Raw genomic sequence first — 16,113 nt, forward strand, 5'->3', positions numbered from 1 at the left:
ACAGTTAACTGAAATGTACTCGACACAAGAACAGACTTTATGCCCCTGCATTTAGAATGCATGTCCTCGCCTTAATGAAAATGCCAGCTAAAAATGTCAAAGTCTATTTTTTTGCACAAAGAATGTAACATAACATTGCAAATAATATTTTCATGCTTTTTCTGAATAGCAGGCATTTTGGTATTATTTGCTTTTATGATGTTCATTTTCTTCTCAAAATTCAACAGATAATTGTTTCAAAATTACTATAGACAATAAATATAAGATAAAAAGCTAGAAACTTTTTAAAAGATTTTTTAAAATTTATTTATTTTTAGAGAGGGAAGGGAGGGAGAAAGAGAGAAAGAGAAACATCAATGTGCAGTTGCTGGGGGCCATGGCCTGCAACCCAGGCATGTGCCCTGACTGAGAATCGAACCTGTGACACTTTGGATCGCAGCCCATGCTCAATCCACCGAGCTATGTCAGCCAGGGTGCTAGAAGCTTTTTTAAATAAAAGATTAAATCTGTTTCACAAAATGAGTGTTAAAATACACTTCAATATTTGGTAATGTGTATCAAATGCTTTTTAAATGTGCATAACCTTTGATTCAGCAAACTTATTTCTTAGACTTTATAAAAAGGAAGTTATTATGAATAAGTGTAAGTTTTTATTTTTCAGGATATTCATACCATCAAGGTTTATAATGAGGAGACTGTGCAGTACCAGGGACTGGTGAGATAGGTTTTGGTACCTCCCTGAGAAGGAATAGCATTACAGCTATGGAAAAGTGCATTGTAGAAAATACTTAATGTCATGGAATGAAGTGCAAGATAGTTAAAGTAGAAAAATACCATATGGTTCCAAAAAGCATAATATAAATTGTCCTAGAAAGAAGTATATCAAAGGTTCCTGTGATTATCCCTAGTATTAGCATTAAAAGTAAGTTTTATCTTCTTCATTGTATTCTACAAATTCTTTATATTTTACAAATGTTCTTACAATGACCATGTCTTACTTTATGAATCAGAAAATTTTTTAAAAACACTGTTTTCATGAGTTCCCAATTCAGAGTAACAGTACATAAACACAACCCTCACGAGTTTATTTTTGTCCCCTCCCTCTCCTCGATCAGATTAACCTTGCTGCCTAATAAAGGGAACCAGGAAATGGAAATGTACAACATTTTAACTCAGAAACCGAAAGAAATGCAGACCGAACGCTCCAGGCTGCGAGGCCCACGTCTGTGGCGTCTCCCATGTTCCTGGGCCCCACGGACAGCCTGGCCCCCAAGAGGTTCTTCATTAACAATGGACGGGAACAAGTCACCTCGGCCTCCAGGGAACACAATGCATTGCCACAAGGCAAAGAAAAAATACATTCATGGGTTATTTCCCAAAGCTATCAAAGGAATTGGAGGCTGACTTGTGGGCCATTAAGTCCTAGCTGATTTGGTGAGTTTCTTATGATGCTGTCACATGCAACCTTCACAAAATCAACGAGGAAAGTCTGGTTTTCCAGTATACCCCACAACTTCCATACCAGTACACATTACAGCGAGGGACTTCACCTGCCAAGATAGGCAACAGGTGTATATCTTGTACATTCTTACAGGACGCAGCTCAGGCCTGCACTCCCATAGCTACAGACACAGACTGCTGAAGCATGCAGAGGAAACCACACACAGAATACGAAACACGAAGATTGTACAAGCCAGAGCCAGTCTCTGCAACACCCCTTCTCCACGGTTAAGAGAAAACTTCAAGGAGTAAGTGCTTGTCTGAGAGGGAGACTGTCTCTGCATCACACTGGCAGGTGCCTGAATCCACCCACCCTCACCCCCTACCTGAGGGTCCTGGTGATTCCTCGGATGTGTAGATGAAAGCTCAACATCAAATGTCTCCTAACATCTACACTTCAGCTTTGAGACCCTGTATATTTTACCCCAGTAAAGCCATTTCTTGCGCTATGGTTATATCCAATCTGGATCAAATTTAAAACATAGCACTGCTCACACTGTTTTCATTACCGCGATCCCGTGTCTCGGCTGCTCCGGCAGAAACAGACTTCTGTCTGTGGGGCTCCTCAGACAGAGGGATGGCGGCCCGTGGTTGCAGGGCATCGTCAGCTGTTTCCTTATTCTTTCTTTAGAAGTTCATAGTTTCATTAATCAGCATTACTTTTGTAAAGTTAGAATAACTTTCATATATTCCCTGTTCGATTTTTCCTTTACCCATGATCAAAGTTTCTACTTTTATTTGTATAAAACTGTTCAAACACATCTTATTTGGAATTTCCAAATGGGCCCATAAAGTAGACAGGTAGACATTCTATCACACCTTCCTTGGGGGAAGTGGTAGCTTGCAAATAGAGCTGCTAGAGTGCCCTGTGGTTAAGACAGCAACTGCCCAAAGCCACGAGCCAGGGGAAGGTGGAACCCCCCGGATCCCTGAGGCTGGTGCTCCAGGGCGACCTGCCAGCCCCAGCCCGCATTCCTAACACAGAGGCAGCCGCGCAGCCGCCCGATATGTGGTCAGTGCAAGGGCTCAAGGGTCAGTAAAAGTTCAAGCTTGCTTTTATTTTTGCTTCTAAACAAAAGATAAATGTCTGTCCTTTGGGTGAACTGGACCAGATGAAATGACATTCCATGTCAGCTCCAGGTTTTATGAGGAATATCCTGAGAGAGCTCTTAAAAAGTTTCAGTAGAGATTTTTCAACCATAAACTTTACTGTTTTGTAGCAATCACCTTCTAACAGCCTTCATTTAGGCTTAGTCCTTCTAGCGACAATGAGATTCCCTGAGACAAAGTCATGCTGTACAATCTTGGGTCTATTTCCACTAACATCACTATAATGCGAAGAGGTATATATTGGGCTTTAAATACACAGCAGATTGACCCATGGAAGATGCATTCTGTAACTGAACAAATACAACTGACCATGTGCTAAGCATTATTCTAGCACCTGGAAATAGAACAGTAAAGAAAATAAAAATAATTCCCTGCCTTCATGTAGCACCTACTCTACAAATCATCATCTGATAAAGATACTTTTACCAGCCAAAGACACTTCATCACCAAAGCTGACTGCCATTTACACATGTGAAAATTAACCAACATTCATGCAAAGAAATCAGCATAGAAAGGCACACTACCGAAGACACTAGCTTATATGTCCGGACGACGAGGGCAATTCTCCACCACTTGGACTTCACGGTTCCATGGACTCAGAAGGATACACACCCATGAGGATGACCCGCTCTTTTCCGCGCTCCTCCTCTGATAACGCACTGCCGAAAGCATGGCCGGAAACGACCTTCGTGTTTTCCGCAGCTGCTTCCAGCCCTCTCAGTTCTCTCTGCCTGTGTACTATAGGCACATTTACATCAGCAGATGTTCTCGTTATTCTGATTGTTACCTTTTGGAGTCTTTTTCAGAAATTACTAATCTCTGTCTAGTGTCTTCATTCACCCCCCTGTCTCTGAGCCCTTGTTTAAAGTCTGAAGGTCAGGTTCAATGTGACCTTAAGAGAAAACCAGCCTGGCACAAAGCATCATCACCAGAGCCTGCACTAAGAGCTTGTCGATCCTTCATTGAACATGATGCTTGAAATGAAGTTACTGCGAACCACATCGCTCTTACCCTCTGCAAGAATTCCTCTTGAGGACAGCACTGTATCTGGGCATATCGGGGTAGTAAAAATCACTGGGGTGAAAGATAAGAGGTGACGGAGCAGTGCAAAAACCCAAAGTTATGTTCAAGCAAGCAAACGTGGTCCTTCCCCTGCCTTCTAAGTCACTGAAACTGGAAGGCCCTTCATTTTGGTACACATGAGCGTGTTTGGGGTAGGCACACCAAGGGGTATCAGAAAGTTCTTCGCGTACAGAAAGTGGGAGTCCCCAAGGGGGGAGAGAGAGACAGAGAGAGGAAGCAGGGCACTGGGCACCGTCAGGAGGGAAACATAAATACAATGCTTGGTTGAGCCTCGTTGAGGAGCAGAATCCAGAACAGGCCCTTTGGAAAACAGAAATACCTAGTGGGACATTTGAAGTTGTTTCCTGAGGGATGGGAGGGGTACTCCCTCCCTCCACCTGCCATACGGAACCAGAAAAGTTTACGTTGCTCTCTAATTTTTCCACTCATTTACTTGGCCAATTTTGCATTTTTCTAAGAGCTTGGGGTACGTTACTGAATACAGAATAGATGCTTTGCTTTGTGGAGGTTATATTCCTGGGAGACAATACCAATGAGCATAATAAATAAGAAAATTATGGTACATTGGGTCAGAGGGCAATGAAGGAAAAAATTACAACAGATTGAGAAAGATAGGAGACAGGGCTAAAAATCAATCAGAATGCCAGAGCAGGCCTCCTTGAAACTTGACATTTGAGCAACACGTTCAACAACGTGAGGGATTTAACCTAATCTCAGGGGTAGATTGCAGCAGAGTTGCCAGTACGAAGTCCTTCAGGCAGGAGCAGGCCTGGCGGGTGTCCGGAACAGCAAGGGGGCTTGTGGTGAAAGCAGGGGGTGAGGGAGGAGTGGGAAGAGATCAGATGGAGCAGAAGGAAGGGCCCGACTACACAGGGTTTTGAAAGGACTTTATAGGTTAGACAAAACGAGGAAACTTCCTACCAGGATTGAGTAAAGAGTGGCATGATCTGACTTACGTTTTCAAGGACCTCCGCCCGTTGTGTTGAAAATGCTGCAGAGGGTCGAGGGCAACAGGAGGAGCAACAAGCAGCTGTGGGGGGGCGGTGGGGGGGGGGGCAGCCCCACCCACTGCCCGCAGGCTGCATGCGGCCCAACACAAAATCGTAAATTTACTTAAAACCTTTTTTCTTTACTCATCAGTTTTCTTTAGTGCTTGTGTATTTGATGTGTGGCCCAAGACAACCCTTCTTCTTCCAGTGTGGCCCGGAGACGCCCAAAGTTTGGACACCGCTGCCTGAGAGGTCATCCAGAAAGAGAGGATGGCAGCATGGAGGGGCAGGGGGAGCGCTGAGACGTGACTGGATGTGGCATGTACGCAGCACGCAGGGAGATCCGGGAGGCTTTCCTGGCCCATCGGATGGGCCAGGAAATGATGACTTCACGCTTCCAGCCAGTCAGAAGACGGGCACTGCCATCCACTGAGATGGGGAAGGCCACAGGAGGAGCGAGACTGGGGGGGGAAATCAGGAGTTACAGCGTGGACATGGTGAGTCTGACCCATCCGGTAGACACCCAAGTGGAGATGCTAAGTAGACACCTGGATGCATAAGTTCAAGGTCCAAGAAAGAGGACAGGAGGACAAAGGTACGTGAATGTGTGAGTCATTGGCCAATCGATATGAAGGCAGTGTACCTGGATGAGATCCCTGAGGAAACCGTTCATGGAAACAGTGAGAAATGGTGAAGAGAAGGTGAAGGAGGGATGAGCCACAAAACCCCACATTTCATAGCCATGGAGAGGAGGAGAGGCCAGCAAAGAGGCTGACAAGGAGTGGCCAGTGTGACAATGAGAAGGAAAATAAGCAGGTGACCATGGTGTCCTGGAGGCCAAGTGAGGGCAAGTGTGTCAAAGAGGAGAAAAGGATCAATCGTGCCAAATGCTGCTGACAGTCAAGTAAGATGAACCAGAGGAGGGGCAACTGGGTTTGGCAGCATGGAGGTCAGGGGGGCCCTGACAAGAGCAGTTTCAGTGGAGTGGTGAGGACCAGAGTCAGACTGCAGGACGTTTAAGAAGAAATGAGAGGAAAGGAAGAGGCTCAGAAGGGAAGGCAACTCTTGGGTTGCAGAAGAGAATGAGTCATGGGGGTGGCACATTACAAGGGAAATGGGGTAACAAAGAAAGCGTTTTTCATACTCTTGCAGGAGTACATTCTTTGTGAGGAGCATAGCGTGGTACTAATTCTGCCTATGAGTTGGATCAGGTTAAATAAACTACCACTACCCTTGAAGATTCAGGGTGGAAGATTATTGATGATGACAGGAAAATAGTTACGCTAGAAAATGAAACCAATTCTTCTATCTGTCTGAACCATTAATCCTATTATTAAATGTAGGATGGGTAACTTCTTCAGAAGTGTCTGTTTCCCAGGGTGAAAAGTTCTGAGTCTCTTCTTCATTTCCTCCAACATCCACTAGACATCTGTTAAACAAGGGCATCATGCTAGTCACTTCTAATAGCATCAATGTTCAAGACCACTAGAAATGCAGGCTGCTAAAAAAAAAAGAAAAATAAACCTGTTTCTTTATGGTTCACATGATTATATTAGCACATGACATTTATTTGTTTGGTTCTTGTCTCTCTGTCTCTTCTAGAATGTAAGCCCCTTCAGAGGAGTCACCTTATCAGTTTTTCTCACTGCTCTTTCCCACATCTGGAATAGAATTGAGTGTTTGTTGAATGAATACATGAACTGAGAACACAAGGTGCGCCTGGCAGAATGGCATAATCATCCCTACTTCTTGGTCTTATGTGTTCAAAGCCAATAAACATCTTACAATTGCATTTTTCAATTGCTAGGGGAGTGAACGGCTGGTGAAATGTTAAAACCCACGTGTTACAGTGGAATGCTTACACCTGTACACACATCTGGCTTCTGGGCATTTGCTCTGATGTTAGGACGATAAGAATAAAAGACCCCACTACCTAAAACAGTCTTCCCCACTGGTCTGTGCGGCGTGTCTAATGTCCCCCAGCTCCTACACCCTCATTACCGGTTCCTTGGGCTAAAATGGTGGTTTTCAGAAGAACTCTAAGATACCACGAAAGGGACTTTGGGGCACATCACAGGTTAAAGGGGTGCCTTCAGTCTCCCTACTCCAAACCAGGGCTCTACTGTGGTCTGTGTTATACATTTCAGTCCATGTAAAATTTGCCTTATAAATGAGTTTTTGCACCCAAAACAAGTTAGAAGACCCTTTTGCCCTCTGGATTTTAAGTGTTCCGTTCAACTCTGAGATGGCTTGCATTTTAATTCATTTTTCTCCCTATGAATATTTAGTTCTGAATTTAATTATAGGCTCTTGAACTTCTCATTATATTTAGACTTGAAAGAATGGGACACAGAACAAGCAACCTTTGAGGCGAGGTGGAGAGGAGGGAGGAGTTCGGGGAAGGGATAAACCGTGAGAAGTGAGACCAGGAGCAGCCACAGACGAGCCCAAAATGGCTTCGAGGTGTCGTGGGCGTGGATCTGACCATGTCACACTGCCGTGCAAGAAATGCCACACCATTTTACCTTGCTAACTCCATTCGCGCGTCTCCACTCAAAACGTGGTGAGAAACATTAGTCAGGCACGTTTTGGGGGGGGCCCTCCTTCCTTCGGGTGGTGCAAGGATTCAAAGGATGAACAGAGGAAGGGGCTTTGGCTTCCAGTTCCTCAGAGGACTGCTGAGGGGCTGTGGTTCTACGCCCTAAGGGTTTACACCAGAGAGACTGCTCCATTAGCTGTGCCACCCCAGGGTGCAGGGCCATGGTGCCCGATGCCACACCATGTGCCCTGAGACCTTGCCTTTCCCCCATGCAAGTGAGCACTGGTCCCTGCTAGTGACTCAGTCCCCTTCCAACCCTCAGGGGATCCCCCTGCATCCTCTGCTTCTACCTACCCCTCCCCACACTTCCCCCACCCGCCTTGCTCTGGGCGATCCCACAGGAGTTCTGCTCAGTCCTTCTCTCCTCAGCGCCCACCTTCCTCTTCTGAGAATGCACAGATGCTAACACTCACCCTTGTGCTCTTAGTAGGTGATTCTATTACACGGATCCTTCATTCATTACCGAAGAAGCAAAAGACACCCTTAGCACCTTTTAGCACTGAACACGTTTTTGTTCTAAAACAGTGTATAGTAGGTGGTCCAGTAAACACCTGTTGAATGAAGGCACGTACAGAGCTCTTAGCTTACCCATCCTAAAAATAGAAGTGCCACCTGTGGTGACCACCTTGCTGCAAGGACAAGGTCAAAGCAGTCCCTATGCTACAATCCAACCCTTCAGTTCAAACTCCCTCAATGCCTATTGTATAACATGTTTCAGTGAGTGAGAAACCATCTCTGTCTAGCCAGTATTCAAAGAAAGCCCGAAGCGGCTCCCCCAATTAACTGTCCTCAGGCTGTGTTACTCTTTGACTCATTTCCGCCCCCTGAAATATAGCTATGCTGTGATTCAAGGGTAACTTTGCCATCTGGCCTTCAGTGTAAATTCCAAAAAATAAGAGCTAAGTATACATATTGCATGTCAGACAGCATGATGGAAGATCTATCACTCTATAGAAAAATCAGTTGTTGGGACATTTTCTAAAAATCACTAGCAAGAAACAAAAATTGATCTATGACTGTTGGCACCCTGATAGGAGAGAGAGTGCAGAGAGAGGGTTTAAAAGCAGCTCCATGTCACCGTGCAGCGTGTCCAGTGAAATCACAGCATAAAACAGAATCAGACAAAACCTTGCCCGCTAGCTTGTAAATCTGTGAGACAGAGTAGAAAGTAGAGAAAGCAGAGAAAAAATATAGGCAGGAAGTCAAGTTTTATGACCAGAGACTGCCAGAAATATTGCCAAATAGAAGTCTAAAGAAACTTAAAAAAAAAGAATCTTTATTCATGCAACATTTCAGAGAGAGAGAGACAGAGAGACAGAGAGAGAGAGATGGATGGATGCACCAAGGCCAGAGGCAAGGAGGAAAGGGAGAGAGGAAGGAAGAGAAAACTTCCAAACAGGGACTGAGTAATTAAAAACATATACTAGTTTACTATTTAGTGTCTAGAAGTCCCAAACAAGATGGTGCAGTAACTTTGTCAAGAATCACTGGAAAATAAGATGTACACCAGGACTCCGTTATTTATCATTTCTTGCAAGTAAGAACAACAACATAATTTCAACATTCCAAAGAACACAGGCTATTTAGAAATTGCATGCTTATACTCTACCCTCTTGAAAGGCAGGCGGCAAAGGTTTCTGAATTCAGAGATAATTACTCAAACATTTGGGTTTTTTTTTTTGAGGTGTGCTACTTTCTGAATTTGCTTTAGGAAATAAACACTTTATCTTCTGAACAAATAATTATCACTTAATGGCACTTTAAACTATTTTGAGATTTTCTCCACACATAAGGCTGTCTCAAATGATATTTTATAATTACACACTATGAATCATAAAATGATAATGATGGAACAATAATGTAAACTACCTTTGATGAATTTCAAACAAATGTAGAATGTTTCCTATGAAAGAGTTGGCTGTGCATACAAATCTAACATAAATACAGGAAATATATAGGATTTGGGAAAAAAAATAGTCTCTTGCATGCATGTGGTCGTACCTGAAATGTTATGCATATTAACATGTTTCCAGACCTTTGTTAAGCCTGTAACTTAGTTAGAACATCTACGAAAAGGCTCAGGAGAAAGATGAACAAAGAAAAACAATCAGTTTTAAGAGCTCCCTGTTATCTTCCCTATTTGTTAGGTGACACAAACTGGGTTTCATTTTACAAGTTCATAGTTCGTGAATTTCACTTGCAACTCAAAACAAATTTTTTTATTTTTCTTTTTTAAAACAAATTTATTTTTAATCTTGGTTTCTTTTATTTAAGTCCATCTATGTATTGACCATTTAAATGCTGGAATAAATTGTTTATGACTTTGCAATATTATGTGGCTTAAGACCCAGGAATAGGATAAACATATCTAGAATTTACTGTGCAAAGAACTTTGAAAAATATCTTTCAGGAACAGATTACAGTTCTACCCGAATGTCTAAAAATTCACTTTCAGTCCCATGAAGACTGTATTATAGATCATTTTCTTACCTACTCTCTGTTGTTAATTACTGTAACAGAGTACTCCAAAGCATTATCCTTCTTAAAAATCCACTGATCTTTGGGATCCTGTAGGGCCTCACCTGTCTTTCAGATCAGTTAGCCAGTAGCTGGATTCAAAGGTTATGAAGCCCAGGGTTAGAGCTCTGTCCAAAACCCACTCTAGTCTCCATCCTCTTAGCGGATGGCAACACTCCCCACCCCCCGCCCCTGCAGTGTATGTAGTCCACAGGAAAGCATGGATTCCATCGGCTGGGTCAAGGTAAAGTTGGGAAAACCTGGGTAGCTCTGGCTATCGGACACTTGAAGCTTAAATCACCCCCAAATATTCAGGTAACTTGAATTCTAAAGGTTATTATAACTTTAAAATGTTAATAGTGAGGAAATTAGATTATAAACATTCATCCTAATATCCTTACTGATACTGACTAGCTAGGAGAATTATATTATATATGTAAATATACAATATAATATGTACAAATATGTGTAATATATTTATTATCTATTTAATAATGCACATTATAAATGTATTATCATTAATTATTTAATAAATATATAATACAATTATGATACTGTTATTAAATAAACAAACATAATAAATATATTATGTTACTTTTCTGTGCTGCTTTGGAAAACTATTTAATCTTTTGGAGCTTCAGTTTCCTTCTCTGAATGCCACCTGCTGGGGAGTGTCTCTGAGTGTGTTACCCAGTAGTGGACATCAAGTGTCTGGCACCGAATCAGGTGAAGCCCCGTGTGTTCTGTTTACAAAGGCTGGGAAGTGGATCACCACTTCTGAAGAAGATGCCCATCACAAAGTGTCCAAAAATTCCATGAGTTTAAAGGGCTAACCTGTAAATAACTAGAGAGTCCACCTTGGGGCTACAGCAGACCTGGAAGGTGGGGCAATGGGATTCTTTTTAACAACTAAGAAAACTGGAAAAACGACAAGGATCTGAAGAGATGACTCACACAGAAACCAATACAACACCACCTAGGGGTGAAATGCCTAACTTTTCTTTGGCTCAAACAGAAAAGGAAGTCGTCAATTGCTCCAGGAAAGCTGGCTTTTACTGTTAAAGCATTTGCTCTGTTAAATGATTTACATACTGGTAGAACACAGAGGTGCTCTCTGAACCCTCTCCCATGCCTCCTCCACTTTCTACCACTGCATGCCTTTCTCGGTGCAGCTACATAAAATCTCTCCTAGGGGCCCTAGTTACCAGGATTGTGTATAACAAAGCCACACAGACTAAACCTAACATTGAAAGAAAGTCAGCCTTGCCTAAAACTAAATATAAGCACAATTTAATTAGCTTGCATTCCAGAGTCACAGCTGCCAACTTGTCGAGACTAGAAGATTGGGTACACAGCACCCAAGGGCTCAGAGAAAAGGGAAAAACCACTAATTTTTTTTCCCCAAAGTCTTCACAGAATTCAGTGATCCTTTGTACCAATAAACAGGAATAATATCCCCTTTGAACAAGACAAAGGGATCCAATCACAGGGACAGAATGAGCTAGGGCAGGAAGAGGGGAAGTTTCAGGAGGGACTAGAAATGTATAGAAAATGATCTAGCATTGAGATCAGCCCTATAGGGAATGAGGGATTTGATCTGTACGAGGAGGAAAGGCATTGCAGCAGATAATAGGAAATCAAAAACTATGTTCCATCACTGTAAACGCTCGTAACTGCAAAATTTGAGCAGTGACGGAGTCTTGTCTGAAATACTCCACCAATCAACCTAATGCACTTAAATCAATCAGGGGACACTCTATGACCCGAGGGTTGTCAGTGGTGGATGGAGTGCAGGGCTGAGTTTAGCGTGGAGGTGATACTGACGGGACAAGGTCCCTCATCTCCCACTTGCCCGAAGGGTAGGGAACATGCAGTTCCAAGCAGGGTCACAAGGTGGCAGCCACGCTCAACCCCCATGAAGGACGGACCAGCCTGAGGTTGTAGAGACACAGGATTTACAGTGGCGTGCCATCTTTTTTTCTAAAGAGCATTTTTTGCCAGTTTCTATTACTGAGGAAATTCAAAATCCCACTTGTGCCAATTATTACTACAGAAAACTGAAAAGTTTTTCACAATCGGAGCCTACTTATATCTTCGGCACATTTTTGTTTCTATTGGTTTTCTTCCTTACATGTTTATTGGAGCTCCTCTGGTTGCAAGTATTTTCTCCTTGGCCATCCTTTATTTGTTTTTTGTTTGTTTCTTTCTTTTTAAATATTTTATTTATTTATTTTTAGAGAGGGAAGGGAGGGAGAAAGAGAGAGAGAGAGAAACATCAATGTGTGGTTGCTGGGGATTATGGCCTGCAACCCAGGTATGTGGCCTGACTGGGAATTGAACCTGCGACACTTTGGTTCACAGCCCACGCTCAATCCACTGAGCTACACCAGCCATGGCTCTCTTTATTTGTTGTTTAATTTGTTGTCCCTTTAGCTATACAAAAGCTTTACATACAGGTGAAGTCAAACATACCAGTCTTTCTGGCTTATGTCTTTATAAATCGTATCTGCATGTGTGTTAGTACAGAAGCTCTACGAGGGCAGTGAGTTTCGTTTGTTATTTCCTACTGTAGCCACCAGACCCCGAGGGGTGACGCCCATGGAGCGTGGGCTTAATAAACTTCGCATTCAACCCAGAGCCTTTCTGGAACAGATGGAAAATACTAAGACTGCAATTAAAAGATACATTCTGGGAAAAATACACTAAAAATAGGCCAAAGGTTTAGGAAAATATGATGAGTTTCTTGACACTCAAAACTGATTTTGATCCAGGTATAGGAGACCTCTCGAGATGCTTTTGAGATTTGAGTTGCAGAGAAATGCCAAAGGGAAGAAATGTGGTGACTATTGCCAAGCCTGTACCTTTCTTAACAGCAACCACCAGGGGGAGCCATCTTAAACCAAACCACGGAGCCCACTTGATGTATCTGTGCTTGTGGGAAGTATCCAGGTGCGTGACAGTATTTGAAAACAACTGTATTTTATGAGTTTTCAGTATCTCTGTTAAAATAAAATCACATTTCTTTTAACAATCATTTTGCATTTTAAATACAGGCACAAAAATATGAATCCTCACAGACCAATGCATCGACATTCCATCCTCATAACAACCAGTAATTTCAGAAATACAATTTTTACTCAGCCAATTTATTTCAAGTGGCTTTTTCTACATTTTTAGAGCTGTAATTTACACCTATAGTGAGTTTTGTGAAATCGAAATGGATTTTTCAGCAGGTGATCTCATTAGAGGGTAATCTCACTGCAAATGCCTGTTAGCACGCCGCGCCATGGCACCCACATGGAAATGAAGCTTCATGGCTGAGAAAAGCTCTTCTGAATTGTTAGCATCGTAAGGTCGAGGTGTCTCTGCTCTGAGAGCTCTGAAGACAACTGCCTATTTTTCTCGGCCATTCTCCGCCTAAGAAAATTTTGTCACAGGCATTCCAGGGCCATTTACAAGTACAGACAGAAAAGGAGGCCAAATAGTTTACAACATTTGGCTTGATTCTAAGGGCTCCTGGGAGGTCTCCCGGCCTAAAATATTTCCCAGCTGAAATTCCGCCATTTGGTTTTACTCATTTAACTTCAGCCAAAAGTCCTCGATTAAAAGGCAGTTCCTGGGGACGCCTCACTTATTCAACCAACAATCCCAGAGGCTGTCTGCAGAGGGCGCACTGTCGGATATGGCAGAAATCACGGGCCTCACAGAAATAACGAGACACCACCACCGTCGGTGATTAATACCTCCAGAGACAGCACTTTATAGATTTATCTTTTTTATCAGTATGAAAAACTAGTAGGAAAAGGTTGGAAGGGGTGGAATCTAGGAATGGCGCCCTCAGCAAGGACTCCTTTGGGCAAAGACCCTTGAGAACCAAAGGTCAACATGAGATCAGTAGGGGCCAAGGAAGGGGGCAAAAATATAAATTTTTTCCTTCAAAAATATGTTATTACTTATAAAACATAATAGCCATTAAGAGTGATATATGAGAAATCACATACACTTACAAATTGCACAAATATAATATTTTGTGTCAATTTAATGTGCTGCAATCAATAACAATACATTATTAATGTGGTTTTCTGGCTCACTTTGCTGCAAATTCCTATGTTCATGCATCAGAATGTATAGTTTTGGCAACATTATTTTTAATCCGTGTAACTGCAAATGGCATCAGTAGCTCAACAAAAATGCAGGATTGCAAACAACTGGTTTTAGCTTTTCATTTGGGTGAAGATCTTTTGTCAGATGCAACCGTTACTGTTGCTGTTAAGACTGTTTTATAGACTGTGACAAGTTGGAATAGATTTTTGATAAGTTATTCTAAAATAAATATTTTAATGTCTAGAGTTGATGATTCTCATGGAGCAATTTTAATAAAAGGATTTAGCTCTTCTTATAAATCAGTTTAGGGTTAAGTCTGAATTTAATTTTAAATATAAATTTATACAATGGCATTTCAATATTTCTTCTATTTCCTGTTAATTATGGAGATCATACAAAAAAATTGGAAGTGGCTTCAAATTTTGTATATAATTCAAAATGCCTGTTTATACATGCTATGGCTGTATTGCCAATTTAAAGGATAATTTTCACTTTATATTATCTTCCTCATTAATAAAAGTTTCATCTGATGCTCACATGAAAAGAGCGCTATTTTCCATGAACAATGGTTAAATGTAATTTCTATCTGTAAGCCTGTGAGTTTTCACTTTTCAATGTTTCGGCATTCAAAACCAGGCAGCCCTCAAGCCCACTGCTCAGCACCCACACGGCCACTGCTGTGCCAGCTGGCACAGGGCCGCACGTCCACACGCTGCTGCCTAGTGCATCTCCACCGCTCACACACACGCCCCATGTCCCATCAAACCTCACTTACGAAACACAAGTACACAGATGAAATAATTAAGGATTTCAGGACAGTGACAGCAGAGCACCAAAGCAAGCCTGGAACCCCTCTGAGTACCGGGTGCCGTGCCACTCACAGGTCAGCTGACCCTGAAGCCAGCTCTGCCCTAAGCCTTCCGAAGGAAAAAGAGAGGCAAGAAGGACGAGGTGGGGGTGAAAACCTATGACAAGTGCTTTTCAGATGTTACAATGGCAGGGGTCCCAGCATCTGATGGTTCCTCAAAATCTACCCCCTGGGTCACTGTATCCATCCTCTACTGCCACGTCCAGCACATTCTATCCTACTGGAGCCACCATCTAGATGTGGGAACCTCCGCTGTAATACAGCAGGGACTGATGCTGTTCATCCTATGCACGCTCCAGCTCCTTGGAGTAACGGGGTTTAAGGTGCATCCATGGTCACCCAGCTAAAGAGCACATGCCCCAGCCCCTCTGTGGCTAGGGGTGGCCGTGTCACTGCATTGTCCACAACATGAAAGAAGCAGATTTGTCTTCTCCTACTTTGCCTGCTTGAAAGGGACTTGTTACTATATTGCTTCCTCTCTCTGCTCTCCCACAAGCTGGAGCCCAGAGAGAGGACTCCACCAGCTTCTGTGATTCAGATAAGGACTTTGGTCTAGGGATTGGTGATGAGAAAAACCATGGATAGAACCCAAGTTGTTGGATGACCTCCTAGGACAAGCCTGACCTGGCAAACTGGAAAATTCATTAGGACCTATTACCTGATGGAGAAATAAAATGCTACTTTCTTTAAGGCACTATATCCAGGATCTCTTCTGTTACAGTACGTTCGTTTTTCTATGACTAGTCCAAATGGTTTAAACCTGGGTGGCTTCATTCCCATTGTCCATCTGTCCATAAGGAAGATCTCAGAATGAAGTCACAGCTCTGGAATGACAGTTAGGAGCCAGGAAAAAGGTGGGTCCATCGCATGCCCCAGGGAGGACTCCAGACATACCTTCTTCCCACAGACCCATTCCCTGGCACACATCCGCTGTGAGTCTCACAGGCCGTGGGCATCCACCCCGGCCTGGAGATGTGACCGCAACACGGCTTCAGGGAGAAATATATTTCATGTTGAAAATAACTAGTTTGCAAATATATGTTTGAAATACAGCCCATTCGTTGGCTGAAGGCTGCCTGTAATCCTACAGCGAATATAGATAATACATGCAAACTGTTAGACACAGTATCTGACTCCAAGTGAGCTTTTGCTCGATTTAATGTCCTTGTTATTACCGACATTACGAAACGGACAAAGAAAGAATTTACTTTGAGGAAGTACACTGCCTTGGACGTGTGATATCAGTAGACAACAACCGGCCTTCCCCTGATACCCACACACAGTGAAGGGATAAATTAAATGTCCCTAAATCTCTCAGCTTCCACAAGTAGTTACAACACATT

At 42.8% G+C, this 16,113-nt stretch overlaps 1 protein-coding gene across 3 annotated transcripts in view; it reads right to left on the bottom strand.

The window, feature by feature from the left end:
• CORIN (corin, serine peptidase) overlaps positions 1-16,113 on the bottom strand; it is a 185,011-nt gene that overhangs the window by 64,803 nt on the left and 104,095 nt on the right. The gene's annotated exons all lie outside the window — the stretch shown is intronic.

This window comes from Phyllostomus hastatus, unplaced genomic scaffold, assembly GCF_019186645.2.
Source record: "Phyllostomus hastatus isolate PE091 unplaced genomic scaffold, TTU_PhHast_1.1 phas_contig_196, whole genome shotgun sequence".
Lineage (NCBI taxonomy): Eukaryota > Metazoa > Chordata > Mammalia > Chiroptera > Phyllostomidae > Phyllostomus > Phyllostomus hastatus.